Source organism: Callorhinus ursinus, unplaced genomic scaffold (genome assembly GCF_003265705.2).
Source record: "Callorhinus ursinus isolate GAN/ISIS: 27379988/994484 unplaced genomic scaffold, GSC_fseal_2.0 scaffold25, whole genome shotgun sequence".
NCBI lineage: Eukaryota > Metazoa > Chordata > Mammalia > Carnivora > Otariidae > Callorhinus > Callorhinus ursinus.
In genome coordinates this window covers 37,257,212-37,274,936 of record NW_027397087.1, presented here as the reverse complement: position 1 = coordinate 37,274,936, position 17,725 = coordinate 37,257,212, and the positions used below count along the sequence as shown (strand labels likewise).

The 17,725-nt window shown below is 35.6% G+C and overlaps 1 protein-coding gene and 2 pseudogenes across 9 annotated transcripts in view; 1 reads left to right on the top strand and 2 right to left on the bottom strand.

Annotated features, from left to right (window-relative positions):
- Positions 1 to 17,725, top strand: part of LOC112833393 (V-type proton ATPase subunit G 1 pseudogene) — a 165,851-nt pseudogene that overhangs the window by 7,858 nt on the left and 140,268 nt on the right.
- NEO1 (neogenin 1) overlaps positions 1 to 17,725 on the bottom strand; it is a 240,133-nt gene that overhangs the window by 91,296 nt on the left and 131,112 nt on the right. The window lies entirely within an intron of this gene.
- On the bottom strand, positions 14,063 to 15,680 carry LOC112832863 (small ribosomal subunit protein uS3-like; annotated as a pseudogene).

Below are 17,725 nucleotides of genomic sequence, written 5' to 3'. Positions count from 1 at the left end.
AATTTGCAATCATACCTTTCACAGAAATTTATTTTCTTAAAAATTGGCAGATCAAGTAGACAAAAAAATTAGGTAAGGCTCTAAAGGAGTTTACAAACACAATCAACAAGTTTGATCTAATAGACATTAACAAACTGTAATAGCAGCAAACATAACACCCACAGAACTGTCATCAAAAAAACTGACCATGCAGTACAGCACAAAAAGAATCTCAAATTCCAATGAATTGAGAAATGTGGTCAACTGCTGGCAGCAAAAGAGTAAGTCTGAAGAGCATAAAGTTTTAAAATAATTGATATGCAAGAAAGGGGAAGGAAGTAGACTAGAAAAACCTAATGGGATCTTGCAGGTGTCTGAGGCCCAATGGAAGTTGTTGCTTATGAATTTAATAACAGTCTTCCAGGGTTGTGAGAGAACAGCACACTCCAAAATGAAATAATTCCAAACTATGCAAATACCTGAAATGTCTACCGGCACAGCTGCTAAACAGCTAGGAGGCTGGTTAGGGGCACAATGCAATGTGAACATAAACTCATAAAGATCCTTTACCAAGGCTGCAACTTTTGAGTATTCAAATAATTTCAAAGCAAGGGAATAAAAGTTGCATGTGATGATCCCACGGACTTTAGAGCTCTTCCTCTGAGGAACTAAATCCCAAAGGTAGAGAAGAACTCATCCGCTATCAGAGGAACGCACTCTACTGGAGAGTTTTGGTAGGTGTGTTCTCTGATAAGCAGCCCCTGCAGTCAACTGCTGGTTTAAAATAAATGACTTATATAAACAATCGAAGGAAGTTATAAAATAAAATGAACACAAAACACTCCTCCCATTCTTGTGTGCAGGAGAGATGTTTCAATTTTAAGGAAGTCATCTGACATTTTCCTGACATCAAAAGCACTCATTAAAAAAGGTGTGCCAGATGCTAATGACGCACCTACCACAGCAGTGAGCCCGGAAAAAAGATCGCCTTCTCTCCTTTCATCCTAAATCAAAACGCTGTCTCCTCAATAAGATTATAACACCCCAGAAAAAAGGAACGACAAAATGTGTAAAGATATTTTTGCTCATTACCCGTTTAGGCCAATAAAAAGAGAAAACTGACTTTGTTCCAACGTGCTTAATGATGTACATTAACTCTAATCACAACTAGTTTTCCAAGACATAGCTGAGAGATAAAGAGCATTAGCATTTTTTAAGATTCAGACTCAGAAGCCCAAATTCTAGCAGTTTTTATTTCCTCAGATTATATAAAAAGTGATGGGATTCAGCAGTACTTAATCCAGATCTTTAAGTTTGACAAGAAACATCAATTATTTAAATTTGTAGTAAAGGAATGTAAACTGAAGAGGAATCCTAAAAATTAGGAGAAATTTGTCATCATACTAGAATCCAGCTAAAAAATCTCTTCACATTCTTTTTATATTTGAGGTCTACAATGCTCAGGTACACACTGTAGATGAGGAAACTCAGAGTGATTCTGGTGGTAAACAAAGGTTGTTTCTTAAGATATACATACATATGAGGACAATATTATAGTAGTTATGAAGTAGTAGTAGCATTTAAAATGCTAATACTATAGGAAAACCTAACTCAAAATGCATATCAAATCATACTATACTTTTAAATTTCTGGTGATCTCTTAAGCATTCATCAAATGGGAGTTGTTCTCAACACCAACAGCACTATAACCAAAAATGAAAAACACACGGATCCAGCATTGAAACTACATGAAATAAAGTCTATAAGCAGCCAGATTGTCAGTGATGTCTTTTAGACCCGAATGATATTCTGCCAACTATGACATTATTGTGTAATTTAATCATCTCTTAAATATAGCTACCAATTAAAAGATATTCAGACATACTATCTTCCTTCTGGTGTTTTAGCACTGCATAATGGATTCTTTCTTTATAACAAAATAACAGCATCAAATTAAAATTCAAGCTGGCTCTCTGATAATGTCTAAATCCATCTTTGTGTCCAGAAAGGTCATTTACTGAACTTTTATTTAATTGCTTAAAACCAAAATTCATAATTGAGGCACTAAGTTATTACCTGGACCTCACAAGTTCTGGCCTCAAAATTCATGACTTTTGTCAAAGATGAAATGTTAAACATTAAACAAACAAATCACATTTTAATTATATTTCCACCTCTCCAAAGCTCTCTAAAAACAGAGCAATCATTACAGCACAACTCAACAGTAATGGGGACACAGTTTCTTAACCCAAGTAGACTAAGACCATAACCTTGGACTTACAAAGAGAATCTCTCTGCTTGTATTTAGTGTGAAACTTAAATCTTTTTCTCTCCCTTGCCTTAGGTATCCAAAAAATTACAAATCTTGTCTTCTCTTCCTTTGTAGGAACATCTATCTGACATTTATTAAATATTTACCATGTATGAGCCACTGAGGGATAAGAGTTTCTCCTTCCACTGTCAATACCCAGTTGAGGGTCTTAAACATCCTACCTGATGCGGCATCCAATTCTTCTAATCAGTATCACAGATTTTATATTTTTCTCTCTCAACTCACTCAACACACCGCCAATAGACCAAACCTTGTGTACTACTTGCACACAAAGTGTTACTTGTTTCTTCATGTACCTAAAAATTGCTGGGGTATTCTAGCTACTCAGCAAATCCCACCCAGCCTTCTGACCTGGTATTAAATAATCTGGTCTAGATACACCTTCCAGGATGTATATTCTTGTATTCTACTTTCTGGATACTTTTTGTATTCTCTTCTTCAAATGCACTTTGAGCTTCTTACTTATACATCCTAAATGTCATTCTTTTTCATCTTTGGGTAACCCAACCAATCTACAGCCCTACTCTTCCTTCTGTGCTCAGTTCAAACGCCATATTCTTCAAGAAGCCATCCTTGTCTGTCATTTCTTACCATTCAGAATTACAGCAGCACTCTGCCATTTAGCACAGCTTGCACTGCAAATCTTTAGATTCATAATTCAAAATCTCCACCCTGGTACTGTTCACAGCCCTTCAGATTCAATAAATTGGCAATAATTGGAACAACTGTAGAATATACTGTCCAGGGCTAGATAACTATGAGAATGAGAAGAAAGTACTTTTGATAATTATGCTGGAACAAAAGACATAAACTAGGACTGTCTCAGGCACACTAGATGCATGGTCACCCTTGCAAAATGGTACACCTGACCAAGCTTGTCAATAAGTGTAACCACAGTAGACTCAAAGGACTGCACTTGAAATTAAAAGACTGTAAATGATCTCTGTCTTGAAAACATTCAACAGTGAATTCTGAAACTGAAAACACAGGTATCAGCCCTGATTTTGATGCTAACTAGCAATGTGATATAAGGCAATTCACTTAACTGAGCGTCCACCTCAGCTAAACTAGACACTAAGATCTCTAAGATCCCTTCTAACCAGACTCTATGATTTTATATTCTCTCCCCTTCTGGTATGTATTAGGGGTCTCTGCTAGGTAACTAGGAATCTCTTTTTACACAGTACACATACTCAATAAAATACTTGGTTTAACAAAACAAATTTGCTTTAATATATTAATAAACTATACCTGTCTTAGCACTGTCTTAGCACTTATATGACATGATTCATCTTCCAGGAAAAAATGTTATAATAGAAGATATTATATTTGAAGATAAAATATTTGGAGATAGTTGCCAAATACTCTAAAACAACCTATTTATTTTTTCTCCCATAGCATTTTGTTTTCAAGAAATAAAAACTCAAAAAGTTTTAAACTATCCTAACAAAGTAAAATCACTTTGTGTACAGACCTGATTGCAATATTCCAAACTTAATTGTTAAATTTTAAATAAAAATTTAAATTTGGCTTTTCAAATGTTTACAATACATTGTTTGTCCTTCCCTCTCCATCTTTAGACATTTTTAACCTCACTCCACAGATACAAGCACAATTAACAGATTGTTGTGTAGATTTATAAAACTTTGTTATACATACAAGCATATATACATTAACAGTAGACCCTTGAACAACACAGGTTGGAAATGCACAGTTCACTTAATACGTGGATTTTTTTCAATAAATATATTAGAGTTTTTTTGGAGATTTGCAACAATTTGAAAAAATCCACAGATGAACTTCACAGCCTAAAAATATCCAAAAAAAATTAAGAAAAAGTTAGGCATGTCATGAATACATAACATATATGTAAATACTAGTCTATTTTGTAATTTACTACCATAAAACATACACAAATTTAAAATACACAAAGTTAAAATTTATCAAAACTTATGCACACAGAGACTATTCATGGTGCCATTTGCATTTGAGAAAAATGTAAGCAAATGTAAAGACAGTATTAAATTGTAACTCATAAAACTACCTGTAGTGCATACTGTGTTACAGTAATAATTTTGTAGCCACCTCTTGTTGCCACTGTGGTGAGCTAAGATGTTGCAAGTATCCACTTAAAACATGTGTGAAGCTAATCATCCCTGTGTGACACCAACCATCTCTGCATAAGCAGTTCACCTCTCCAGCAAATTGTGTACTGCCGTAAAAGGTAATCTCATGGTTTGCAGGGTTAGTAAAGTTTCCAGGGAGTCAAAAGTTATAGGCAGATTTTTGACTGCACGGAGGTTGGTGCCCTTAGCCCCCGTTCACAGGTATTGTTCAAGGATCAACTGTTTATCCGTCTTATCTCTTCTACAAATGAAATCAGACTACATATACTTTTCTGCAACTTAAAATAATAATGTAACTCATATTTTTCCACATCTACTGTATTTACCTTACATAGACCTACCTTATTTTTTAACAGCTACCTAAGTGTTCCATTGTACTCATGTTATTTAATCAGCCCCCTTATTAATTGTATGGACCGCACTGTCTCCAGGTTTACCCTCGTCTAACATAAATATCTTTAAATACTAGGTAGCTATACATGCAAGATAAATTTATATAAATAGGATTATTTGAATATGAATTCTAAATTATTAAACTGCATTTCACAAAAATTTACACTGCCATCAAGAACACAAAAACATAAGTTTCCTCATATTCCAGTCTGATGATAATAAAGCAGGTAAAAAAAGAAAAAAAAGGTAAACCTGTAAGTACCACCATGTCCATAAAACACTGTTCAGTAAAGTCACAAAAAATATGATTTCACTTCTGCAAATAAAAAGATTATACATGATGTGTGTCTATGTATGTGTGAGTATATAAAATACACACATAGAGGCTTCTTCTAAGGCTTGGGTCTCAACTGACATATCCCATCAGAGAGGCCTTGTCTGTCCTGTTTAACTCCCTATATACCCTCACTAATTCTTTATCAGAGCATTCTTTTCATTTCCTTTAAGTAGGCATAAAATCTATAATTATTTTGTGTATTTATTTACTTGCTCAATGTCCGCCTATGGTTACAGTACATAAGCACTATGAGGGCAGAGACTCATGCCTGCTTGTTGGCTATTTCATGCCCACCACCCAGCACAATGAATATACAATTTCATACAGCATATGTAATTTTGCTCAACAAATACTGAATGAATAAATATACAGACAATGTTTGTTAACAAGGGCTATCTCTAGAAAGTGAGATTAAGGGAAGGGTTAAAAGGTACATTTTTATTTCAGTCAATTACACATTCTTATTTTTGACAATGAACATGTGTTCTGTTTATTTAAAACTATTTTGTGGAAGTTTAGTTTTAAGCAAACCATTTCAGATGCCTTGCAATCTGGTCACACAAGATTTTTTTTCTTATTTTGCAAATCCAAATGATCTAACTGAATATTAAATGGATTATTGTTGTCTACTTAAAAAAGTTCTCAAACTTTGCTTTGTGAAGTTAACCGTTTATTTTCATTTTAATGTTGACTACTAAAATCCCAGTCAGTAGCTTTGCCTTCGTACATTCCTTCAAATTACTATTACCTTAGAGTTACAGAGCATTTACAATTTACAAAATGCTTTACATATACAGTTGGCTCTTGAACAACATGGGTTTGAACTGCGCAGGTCCACTTACGCACAATTTTTTTTTTTAAATACAGTACAGTACTGCAAGTGTATTTTCTCTTATTATTTTCTTAACAGTTTCTGTGCTCTAGCTTACTTTAAGAATATAGCCTAAAATACATGTAACATATAAAATATGTGTTAATTGACAGTTTGCCTTACTGGTAAAGGCTTCCAGCCAACAACAGGTTATTACTAGTTAAATGTGGGGGAATCAAATTATATACAGATTTTTGATTGTGCAGGGAGGTCAGCACCCTTAGCCTCCATGTTGTCCAAGGGTCAGCTTTAGCATTTTATTTGCCTCTCAGAGGTGTGCTGTGCAGAGATTACTGTTTATACTTACAGATAAGGAAAATGATGTTCAGAGAGATTTACTACCTCATCTATAGTGGGGTTGGGACATGAAGCCAATAATTAAGACCTTTAGTATGAGGTTTGTTTCATTACACATATTGTGGCAGATAACTGCAATGCCTCGACTTTCTGCAAACAATATCTATTTCAATACCTAGACTGAAAAAACGTTCTGAAATTCATCTTATATTTAATGCATATATTTCTTTTTTTTAATTTTTAAAAAAGATTTTATTTATTTTGACAGGGAGAGCCCTAGAGAGAGAACAAGCATGAGTAGAGGCCAGAGGGAGAGGGAGAAGCAGTCTCCCCACTGAGCAGGGAGCCCTACATGGGGCTCAATCCCAGGATGGAATCACAACCTGTGCATAAGGCAGACACTTAACTGATTGCGCTACCCAGGTACCCCAATGCATATAATATTTCTAAAACAGCTGCATTTAATAGAATATTTGAGTGATAAGGAAGTCATATAATCTAAACCCTTCATTTTGCAGAACATAAAAATCAGAGAATTTCAATACCTGAACCAATCACTCAGCAAGTTAATGGCAGACAAGAATTAGAACTCAGGCATTGACATTAGATGCATTTTCAATCACAGAAAGTTCCTAGCCATGGAATTCATGATTAAGAAGTCAAATTTCATCATAGTTGTCTTGAGTTAAAACTTTTCTTTAAGTTATAATTACTGCTATAAAAAAGCAAAATAACTGATAAGAATTTATCCTTTGATTATTCAAAAAATAAAATAAAAATAAAATCAACATCAACTATCATACATCCTAGTGTTTCAGACTTAAAATATTCCAGTAATGACTAATGATTTCCTACTATCTAGCCAACATTTAATCATGCTAGGCCATTAGTCACTTATTCCAGAACTTCTATTATTCAATATTTACCTTAGATACTATATGGAATTTTTTGGAAATATTTCTGTCAAAAAAAAAAAAAAGTAAAGCTCACTATGTATCCTTATCTATCATGGCCATAATAGCCTAGAAGTCATTTAATGAGTTGGTAAAGTATGAATTTCCTTTACTAAAAACAAGGTCATGTTACTCACTTTTCACCAACCCATCTTCCTTTATTGGAACTAAAAAACTGCCAAGTATCAGCCTTGCTATGAATGAAAGTACAAAGAAAAAAACTCTTGTGTTTTTAAATTTAAATCTTACAAGATAATTCTGGAATCTATTTTTAAATTCAAAGTGACAGGAAGAAAGGCTAATAAAAAGTTAATGGACAAAACACATTTTACTTAATTCTTACAACTCTTTTTTTAAGATTATTTATTTATTTATTTGACAGAGAGAGACACAGCAAGAGAGGGAACACAAGCAGGGGGAATGGGAGAGGGAGAAGCAGACTTCCCGCTGAGCAAGGATCCCGATGCAGGGCTCAATTCCAGGACCCTGGGATCATGACCTAAGTCGAAGGCAGACACTTAACGACTGAGCCACCCAGGCACCCCAATTCTTACTACTTTTAACTGCAGTAATTTATAATGCCAATACTTAAAAAAAATCATTCAGTAGGCAATGATAAGAGAAAGTATTTTAGCACAAAATGACATAATATTAATTTAACTGGCAGCAAATAAAAATACTGTTATGATTAAATGTTTTTAAAACTACAAGATCTTCTAAGATCAAGAGCTGCTTCTCCTAGAATTGCATAAACGTAAATATTAAAAATAGCATTTTAAATAAAAGAAAGTTATGTTTGACACTGAACTCCTAGAAACACCGAGTAGAATAACGATTACCAGGGACTGAAGGGTGAGGGAAATAGGGAGATGTTGGTTAAAGGGTACAAACTTCTATTTAGGAAGGAATAAGGTCTAGGGATGGAATGTGACTCTAGTAAACACTACTATACCGTTTAACTAAAAGTTGTAGGAGAGTTGAACTCACCATGTTCTTCCCATAACAATAACGAAATGCTGATTATGTGAGGTAAAGAATGTGTTACCTAACCTTACTGTGTTAAACATTTTACAATATGTACACCTTAAATTTACACAATGTTAAATGTGGATTATATCTCAATAAAGCTGGAGGAATAAAAAGAAAGTATGTTTGAAACATACTCATTCTCGAGTTCTACTTCCCAATTAGAAATTTCGCTTCCTAGTGTTGTTGCTTATATAAGACACTGTTCTTAGTGTCTTATATATTTTAACTATAATTACAAAATTTCATTTTACATTCAAAGGTGATAATTAACTTAAAAACCACACTGTCCAAATTATATCACAGGCCACTTGTGGGTGCTCCGCAGTACCTTCTTGCAACCAAGCACTGGCCAGCAGGCAGATGGCCAATATTATAGCCAGTACCCAGTAGAAATCAGAAAATTCCCTCTACAGAAATAAGACTCGGTCTCAAAGACGCTCAAATACTTTTGATATTATTTTTAAGATTTTATTTATTTGAGAGAGAAAGAGAGAGAGCCCACAAGCATGAGCCAGGGCAGGGGCAAAGGGGGAGGGAGAGGGACAAGCAGACTCCATACTGAGCATAGAACCCGACTCGGGGCTTGATTTCACGACCCTGAGATCATGACCTCAGATAACCAAGAGTCTTGGAGGCTTAACTGACTGAGCCACCCAGGTGCCCCTCTTTCCACTTTCAGTAAATTTACTCCACGGTGTTTCTAGCACTTAAGTGTCTCTCAGATGTCAGCCACAAAGATGGGCTAGCAAACTCTGTGGTTTGCAGTTCTGTAAACAATTCCTCCTTGGAGTCAGTCACCATTGCACATTTCCTAGTTATTCACACACCAAGTCTGACTTTCTTCTGTTATTCTTATATTTGTGACTCTCCTGCCCTTCTGCCTTTTTCCGCCTACCCTTTTTTTCATTTAAAAACTTTTACCTGAAACAGACTTCCACTGAGCAGAAATAACTCAGAATCACAAACTATCAGGGCTTAAAGATTCCTATCATTTATGCCAGTGTTTGGCAAACTCCTTCTGTAAAGGGCCAGAGTAAATATTTCAGGCTTGTGGGTCATATGATCTCTGTCTAAACTACTCATCTCTGCCAGTACAGTGTGAAAACAACTACAGACCAGACATAGACAATCAGTAAGCAAGTGTGGCTGTGTCTCAATAAAACTTTACTTACAAAAACTGGAGGCTGGCTGGCCTTGGCCTATGGGCCACTGTTTGCCAACCTCTATTTTGTCCATCCTCCTTTGAATATCTCCACATCAATGTTTCCCAGATTGTGCTCTTTAAGATTGTAATAGGTCTACTTAAAAAAAGACAAAAGTTCCATGGTCAAACAGATCTGGGAATGCTATATACACACATTCTACTTTACTCTTGGAGATTCACAATGGTAATGAATGCAAAGGGAAAGCAGCTCAAAGTAGGCCAGTTTCCATCCTTCTTCCTTCAGGCTGCTCAAGCCTCTTGGACTTGTCCTACCAAATCAGGGGTAGGAGTAAGGGCTACTGGAAATTGCTCTGTCTACCTCCTGCAATGCAACCCAACACTTACGAAGGGAAGTGTTTGTAATTCTTCCATCTATGACGTTTTTGGCAGGAAGTCCTCAAAATTATGTGTTTGGTATATTTTCTAAATTTCAGCACTGTAAGGTAGCTTTCGTATTAAGTTATGAAAAAATCTTTACTGATTATAAAAGGAATATATGGTTATTTTAGAAAATTGAAAAAATATTAGTATCCAAAGATAACCACTGTTAACATTTTGGTATGGGAATGTCTAAATGTGTGTATATAATTTTTTAAACTAAGTTCAGATTATTGAGTATATATAGTTTCGTATTTTACTTCTCTACTTGACATTATACCCTAAGATTTTTCTGATACCATTAAGAAGTGTTCAGAGAAGTGGTTTTTTAATGGCCAAGTAACTATTCCATCACAATGTTGTATTATAATTATTTTAACTACCTCCCCTATTTGGGGACAAGTCCTTTCCTATTCTTTCTCTATTTATCCCTATCTTTTTCTTTTTAAATTACAAATGCTGATCTAAACAGTCTTTGTCCAAATCTTTGATTTCTTCCTTAGGAAAAAATCCTAAAAGAACAATTAAAGGGTTGAGTCGGTAATTTTTAACATATGATTGTTATGTTAAAACCATCAAAATGGTTTTACTAAATGATGTAACAATTTATATTTTCACTAAGGGACAGAAAGGCACAACCCTAACCACACCCTAACCAACCATTATAAAGTAATGCTCATTAAAAGATAAAATCTTCATTAGGCAAAAATGACATCTCACTTACTTAATCTTACATTTTTGATTGTGAAGTGGAACATTTGTCATGTTTAGAAATTACCTTTGCTCTATTGTGAACTGTATGTTTATGTTAATTATTTTATCATATCCATTTGTGTGCACTCTTATATATTCAGAATATTAAATTTCTTCCCTACCTTGTCTCCTCTTTAATTTAGTTAAGGTAGTTCTCATACTTTATATACAGAAGAATTAAACTTTTATACTCTAAAATACCAACTTTCCATCTGTATTCTCTTTTACTTCTTTTATATGTAAAAGCAAGTGGCAAGACTCTTCTACCATCTCTCACATTTTTAAGGATTCAATTAAAATTTTAACTCTATATTTTATTTTGACATAAGGTAAATACATAATTTAATTCTTTACAAATCACCAATTGTCCACATATCATGTAATGTAGGAATCTTTCAATCCACACTGATTTGTGATTTCACTTTTTCATACACTCAAATATTATAAAGTGCATTTAAGTTTCTTTTCCCAGCTTCTTACAGGCCACCATATTTTTTAAATGATGTGCACAAGAATGGGATTAAAGAGATTTTTTTAGACTCAGCAGAATAGAAGAGGTTCTACTGGAAATAATTTAAATACCTGGAAATGATAAGAACGAAAAAAACAGTTAACAGAATAAATGCTATCTTTAAGTATACAAAATAAGAGGTTGAGATGTAAGTCCATAGAAAACTGTGGTGGTTTAAGACAGAAACAAGAATGAATTTTTTGATCATTAGGAAAAAAAACACATGTCACCAAGTTTATCTAAAGATTATAGCAATGGTATCCATGCAGATCTTCAAGACAATATGCAGGGATGAACTCTAGCTAAGACAACCGTATGAAGGCAGAGAAATAAGACTAGATAATATATGGTCCCTTATAACTCTACTTACTAAAGAGAGAGTTAAGGAGTTTTAATTTACAACAGTGTAAAAGACTACCACATAAAAATCAGGGACACAGTATTCTCTACATATAAGAAAATAAAATAGTTAGCTGCCTTAATTTGTAACAAAAGTTTGGTTAAAACTCTTAAAATTTATCAAAACCAAAGCCTGTTGTTTTCTTCTTCAACCTCTTTACTGACCGTCTAACATGAACTACCCTCTGATTCTAGACATTTTTATCTAGTTTTCTATTATAACCTAAACCCAACACATCTTAAACTGATGCTTTACATCCTGAACAAACCAGCTCTATTACCTTCCTTTTTAAACTTACTGGCATAAAGTTGTTCCTAATATTCCCTTATATCCTCTTAAAGTCTATAGGATTTGTAATGATGTCCTCCCTTTCATTCTTGATATCGGTAATTCTTTGTTTTTCTTGATCGGAGTGGTTAAACACATTCCAATTAAACTGGTCTTTTCAAAGGACCACGCTTGGTTTTATTTACTTTATTTTCCATTTCATTTATTTCTTTTATCATTTTCTTCTTCTGAATGCTCTAGATTTAATTTGCTCTTTTTAATCTAACTTTTAAAAGCTTCCTTCAAGGGGTGCCTGGGTAGTGCAGTTGGTTAAGCATCCGACTGTTTTGGTTCAGGTCCTGATCTCAGGGTTGTGAGATCCGGCTCTGTGTTCAGCATAGAGTCTGCTTGGAATTCTCTCTCCCTCTCCTCCCTCTGCTCCTCCCACTCATGCTTTCTTTCTCTCTCTCTAGGATAAATCTAAAAAATAATAATAAATAAAAAAATAAAAGTTTCCTTCAAAACACTACTTTAACTGCATTCCACAAATTTTGGTAAGTTGTATTTTCATTTTCATTCAGTTCAAAATAGCTTTTAATTTCCTGTGACGTGTTCTTTGACCCATGTATTATTTAGAAGGCTGTTTAATTCCCAAATATTTGAGATTTTCCAGTATCTGTTATTGAGTTTTAGTTTAATGCCATTGAAGTCAAAGAATATACTTTGGATGATTTAAATGCTATTAAATGTTTTGAGACTTGTTTTAAGGCCTAAATGATTTATATTTAATGCAATTGATATAGATTCAAATCTACTCTCTTGCTCGTTTTTATTTGTCCCATTTATTTTTTCCTTTTTCTCTTTTCCTTACTTTTAGATTGATTAATTCTTAATATTTCACTGTATTTCCACTATTGACTTATTAGCCAAATCTTTCTCTACTTTTTAGTAGGTCCCCTAAGTTTTATGATTTTAAAATGATCAGTCTACTTCATATATTATGATGATATGTGATATAAGGATCTTACAAGTTTATTTTCAATTCTACTGTAATTTTTTTGTTAAAAACTTCACTGCTTTGTCATATATTTTACTTTTTAGGTTATAAACTATTTTTCTATTTTATATTTTTACATATATTTTTCTTTTATACTTATACAGCAGAAACTACTATATTGATATTTTATATTTTTTCTATTATATTTGTTATAAACTATTTTCAATTCTACAGTAATTTTTTGCTAAAAAAAGTTTTTGCTAAAAACTTCACTCCGTTTTGTCATATATTTTAAATTTATATGCTTTAAACTATTTTTCTAGGTCAGAGGTCAGCACAAAAGGACATGCCACCTCTTATTTGCAAATAAAGTTTTCCAGGAAGTCAAGGTAGTTTGTTTTATAATATGGCTGATCTGACGCTACAAGGGCAGAGTTGAGTGGCTGTGACAGATACTGGTCCACAAAATCTAATATATTTACTGTCTAGCCCTTTGCTGAAAAGGTTGGTGCTCTCCTATTTAGATAAGAAATTATCTCTTAAAGTGATGAAAATAAGAAAGAATTTTATTTTATTTTTTTTTGTTTTTAAACCATTCTGGCCTGTTTGTTTCTTTGTGAAGACCCTGCAAATTTCTGTCAAGTAGTTCTGCCTAAAGAACTTCAACATTTCTTATAGCACAGGTCTGCTGACAATGAATTTTCTCAGCTTTTGTTCTGAAAAGCTATTTCACGTTCATTTTTGAAAGATGTTTTTGCTGGGTATGTTATTTGGGTTGACTTTTTTTTCCCCCCGCCTCTTAGGACTTTAAAAGTGTCACTCCACTGTTTTCTGGCTTACACCATTTCTGGTAAAATGTGAGCTGTAATTTTTTATCTTTGTTCCTCTGTTTTGTTTTGTTTTTTTTTTTAATGAGCACTGTATTTATTGTCTATGGGCAATACAGATTTCCTTATACATCAAGTAAAGAAAACCATTTTAAATATGTCCCTCTCTAAACCTATAAACCCAAACTGCAGTGAATTAATCAAGGTGCTGTCCTGTTAGCAATCAGCCTTCACCATCGCCACAGTTACTTCCCCACAGGATATCCCTCTGGTTAGCTTTGTGTAGGTCCTCCTATTCTGGCTCTTGCCTCAAAATCACAGTTGAAACCAACGATTTCAGGGAAAACACAGAAGTATCATGAGCCAGGCAGCCCTAAGAATAAATGAAGTCATGTTCCCTTTGGGCAACAGAATCCTCAGTTCAAAGAGTGAATGTACAGTCTATTCAGGCCATGTGTCTTTTTCAAAGATTTTATTAAGGGTCTTTACAGAGTAATAGCCAGATTCCAGATGCAGCTGCCAAAGAGACTGTGGGTCTGGCTGTGGCTTCCCACTCTTCTGTTCCAAGAAGGGGGTGGTGGACAATATCTCATCTTTGGGTTCCACAACACTCACACGGTCAGGTGGGGGCTTCTTAGGGCCAGTCTTACCACTTGGATCCCAGGGAAGCATGATCTTCATTTTGATGCTCAGCACACCTTGTCTGAGCAGCATATGGTATACAGTAGTGTCAACATAATAGTTAACAGGGTCCCCACTGTGAATCATCAGGCCATCCACAAACTTCATGGATTTAGCCCTCTGTCCTTGGAGTTTCCCAGACACCATGACCTCACAGCCTTTGCCCCATTCTCCATGATGGACCACAGCACACCACACCATGGCAGGCCCTCTACACAGCAAGGCTTCCTAGGAGTTTGTAACAGAGACTCTGCCTGGATAATAGCACACAGACCTCTTGCAGCCACCTTTTCAGCATAAAGCTCCACAATGCCCTCAAGGAAGTCAAACCTCTTCTGAACCACAGCGGTCAATTCCTGGATCAGCCAGCCCTCCTCAGCAAGAACATTCTGCATCCTGGTGGCTAAGTTAATGATTTCAGTCCTGGTTGGTGTAACTTGGACCTCCACTCCAGAGTAGCCATCTTCAGTTAGCCCCCAAGTCAGAAACTCGTGCAGTTCAGCTTTGAAGATGCCACTGGCGACAAACTTCCTCTTCTTAGAAATCTTTACCACCATCCTGCCATTGTGCAGCACAGAAAGGAAAAAGTCCTCTGTGTCTTGTTAAAACTTTCTGGCTGCCTTCAAGACTTCTTCATTATGTTTGGTTTTCAATAGTTTTTTTTTTTTTTTTTAAGATTTTATTTATTTATTTGAGAGAGAGTGAGACTGAGAGAGAGAGAGAGCATGACCAGGGGGGAGGGTGGGGCAGAGGAAGAGGGACAAGTAGACTCCCCACTAAGCAGGGAGCCTGACACGGGGTTCAATCCCAGGACCCCAGGATCATGGGCTGAGCTGAAGGCAGACGCTTAACCAAGTGAACCACCCAGGTGCCCCTGGTTTTCAGTAGTTTAACTATGATGTGTATAGGTGTGTTTTCTTTTATTACTACTACCTATTATTATTATTATTATTAGCCTACTTGGGACTGTCTGAGCTGCTTCTTCTTTGACCTGTAATATGATCTTGTTTATTTTTTAAAAATTTTGGCCATTATCTATTTAAATATGTTTTTTTTTCTGTTCTGTTCTTGTTCTCTTTTGTGAAACTCCAATTTATTTGTTATACCATCTTTTATTTTCCCATCTTAGATATTCTGTTCGACCTCTCTTTATCTTTTATTTCAGTTTAAATAATTTATACTAAACTATCTTCAAGTTGATCGGCTATTTCCTCAGCTGTGTTGAGTCTACTGATCACCCTGAGTAAATACCTCATCTCTGATACCATTGTTTTTTCTAATTTCCCTCACTCAGTGATAGAACCCTTTCACTCTCTGGACAAATAGAAGTATCTTCAAACTCTTTATGGTTTCCATCTTTCTGCCAAAATTCCTCCTCTGGTTCATTAAAGTGACCTACTTTTTCCACTAAATCCTTTAACATACTAATAATAAAGTCCCTGATAGTTCCAATATCTGGGTCTCCTTTCTGTTGATCCCTCAACAATATGCCAGTTTTCCCTTGCCCTGTTTATGTCCAATAATTTTTGACTGAATGCTAGGCATAGTGTACAGAATAGCAGAAGACTGAGATAATTATTGTATATTTATACTTGGAACACGGCATGTATATTCTGTCAAGCCATTAGTGTGGAGAGGTTAAGTCAATTTAGAAAGGAACTGAGCTTGGTACAGATTTTACTGTTGTTTTAGTTACCTTTAGCACACCACAGTTTTCAAATTCTTCTAATGGTGGACCTACCATTATCTTGTGCAAAAGAAGAGAGATGAAGAGCTAGAGAGTTTTTCTCAATTTATCTGTTTTCCTCTCAGCTTTCAACCATTTCTGCATACCTCTACCACATAGGGATTTCTCTATATTCTTTTTTTTATGCTCAGTTAGTCACTGTATAGTTCATAATTAGTTTTTGATGTAGTGTTCAATGATTCATTAGTTAAGAATAACACCCATGGATTTCTCTATATTCTTGACCTTCCCCAGCCGTAGAAAGCTTTTGTCTGTTACTTGGTCGTAGGGCAAGCAGGACTTTCAGTTGTCCCTGTCCAGCCTCATTATTAGGTAGGCCCTGTGCACCAGACGGTTCCTCCCTCCAGAAGCAGAAAGGTTTTGCTTCTAATCTCCCCCCAGAAATTTATGAAATAGGCTTTCTGCCCCTCCCTCACTGGTTTGAGGCTTAAAGGAATCTGAGTAAATGAGAGGGGCCTTGCACCTATCTCCCAGGTGCCACAGATTACCTCTTTCACCTCTTCACCACCAAAATGACTTCTCAGGTCTCTGCCTTGCTCCTAGTCTTCACAGTGAGTACCCTGTGGAGTTCCAGGGAAATATATTTGCAAGCATGTATGAACTCCCCTTTCATCTGGGGCCCTCAGGTACTCCAAACTAGTTCCTACTGAGTCTTTAACAATCAATTAAAACTTTAGTCAATTTCTTTTTTTTTTTAATATTTTATTTATTTATTTGACAGAGAGAGACACAGAGTGAGAGGGAGCACAAGCAGGGGGAGTGGGAGAGGGAGAAGCAGACTTCCCGCAGAGCAGAGAGCCCGATGCGGGGCTTGATCTCAGGACCCTGGGATCATGACCTGAGCCGAAGGCAGACGCTTAACCACTGAGCCACCCAGGCGCCCCAGTTGATTTCTTCTTACCCACTTTTATGGCAGCCATTTCTTTCTCTCGTGCTCTGCCAAAAGTCAAAGAATCAATGACCCAATCTATGGGGGCAATGGGGTGTGCAATTCTTTGGAATTTAGGTTACTTGGCTGCTTTGCAAGCTGAGCTCTCTGATGGGCTCAGAAAAATTATGATTTTTAGATCATCCAGCTTGTTATTGTAGGTAAGAGTGGGATGTTATGTGCCACTCTTTACATGCTGAGTAGAAGTCCCCCTTCCACTTTGATTCACCTTCCTTTTCTGTTTTGGAAAGGCATCACAACTCTTCCAGTCATCCAGAGAAAACCTGGGAAGTATCCCTGACTTCTCTATAACAATGCTGAATATTCAATCAGTCGATAAAGTCTGGATTAGATACATCACTAATATCTTATTAGAATCCTTTCTATTTCTCTAGTATAACTACTTATCTCACAATAGCCTCTTGTAATGATATTCCTTCAACTAGCTGCCTCCTCCAATCTGCCTTCTCCTTTTTTTGTGTGTGGAATGATTGTATTTTTATTTTCTATTTTTTGGCTTTTAATTTTCATTTTAATTCAGATGGACTTTTTTTTAGATTTTATATTTATTTGAAAGCAAGGGTATGCACAAGCAGGGAGAGAGGCACAAGGAGAGGGAATCTCAAGCAGACTCTGTGGAATCCAATGTGGGGCTTGATCTCACAACCCTGAAATCATGACCTGAGCTGAAACCAAGAGTTGGACACTTAACTGA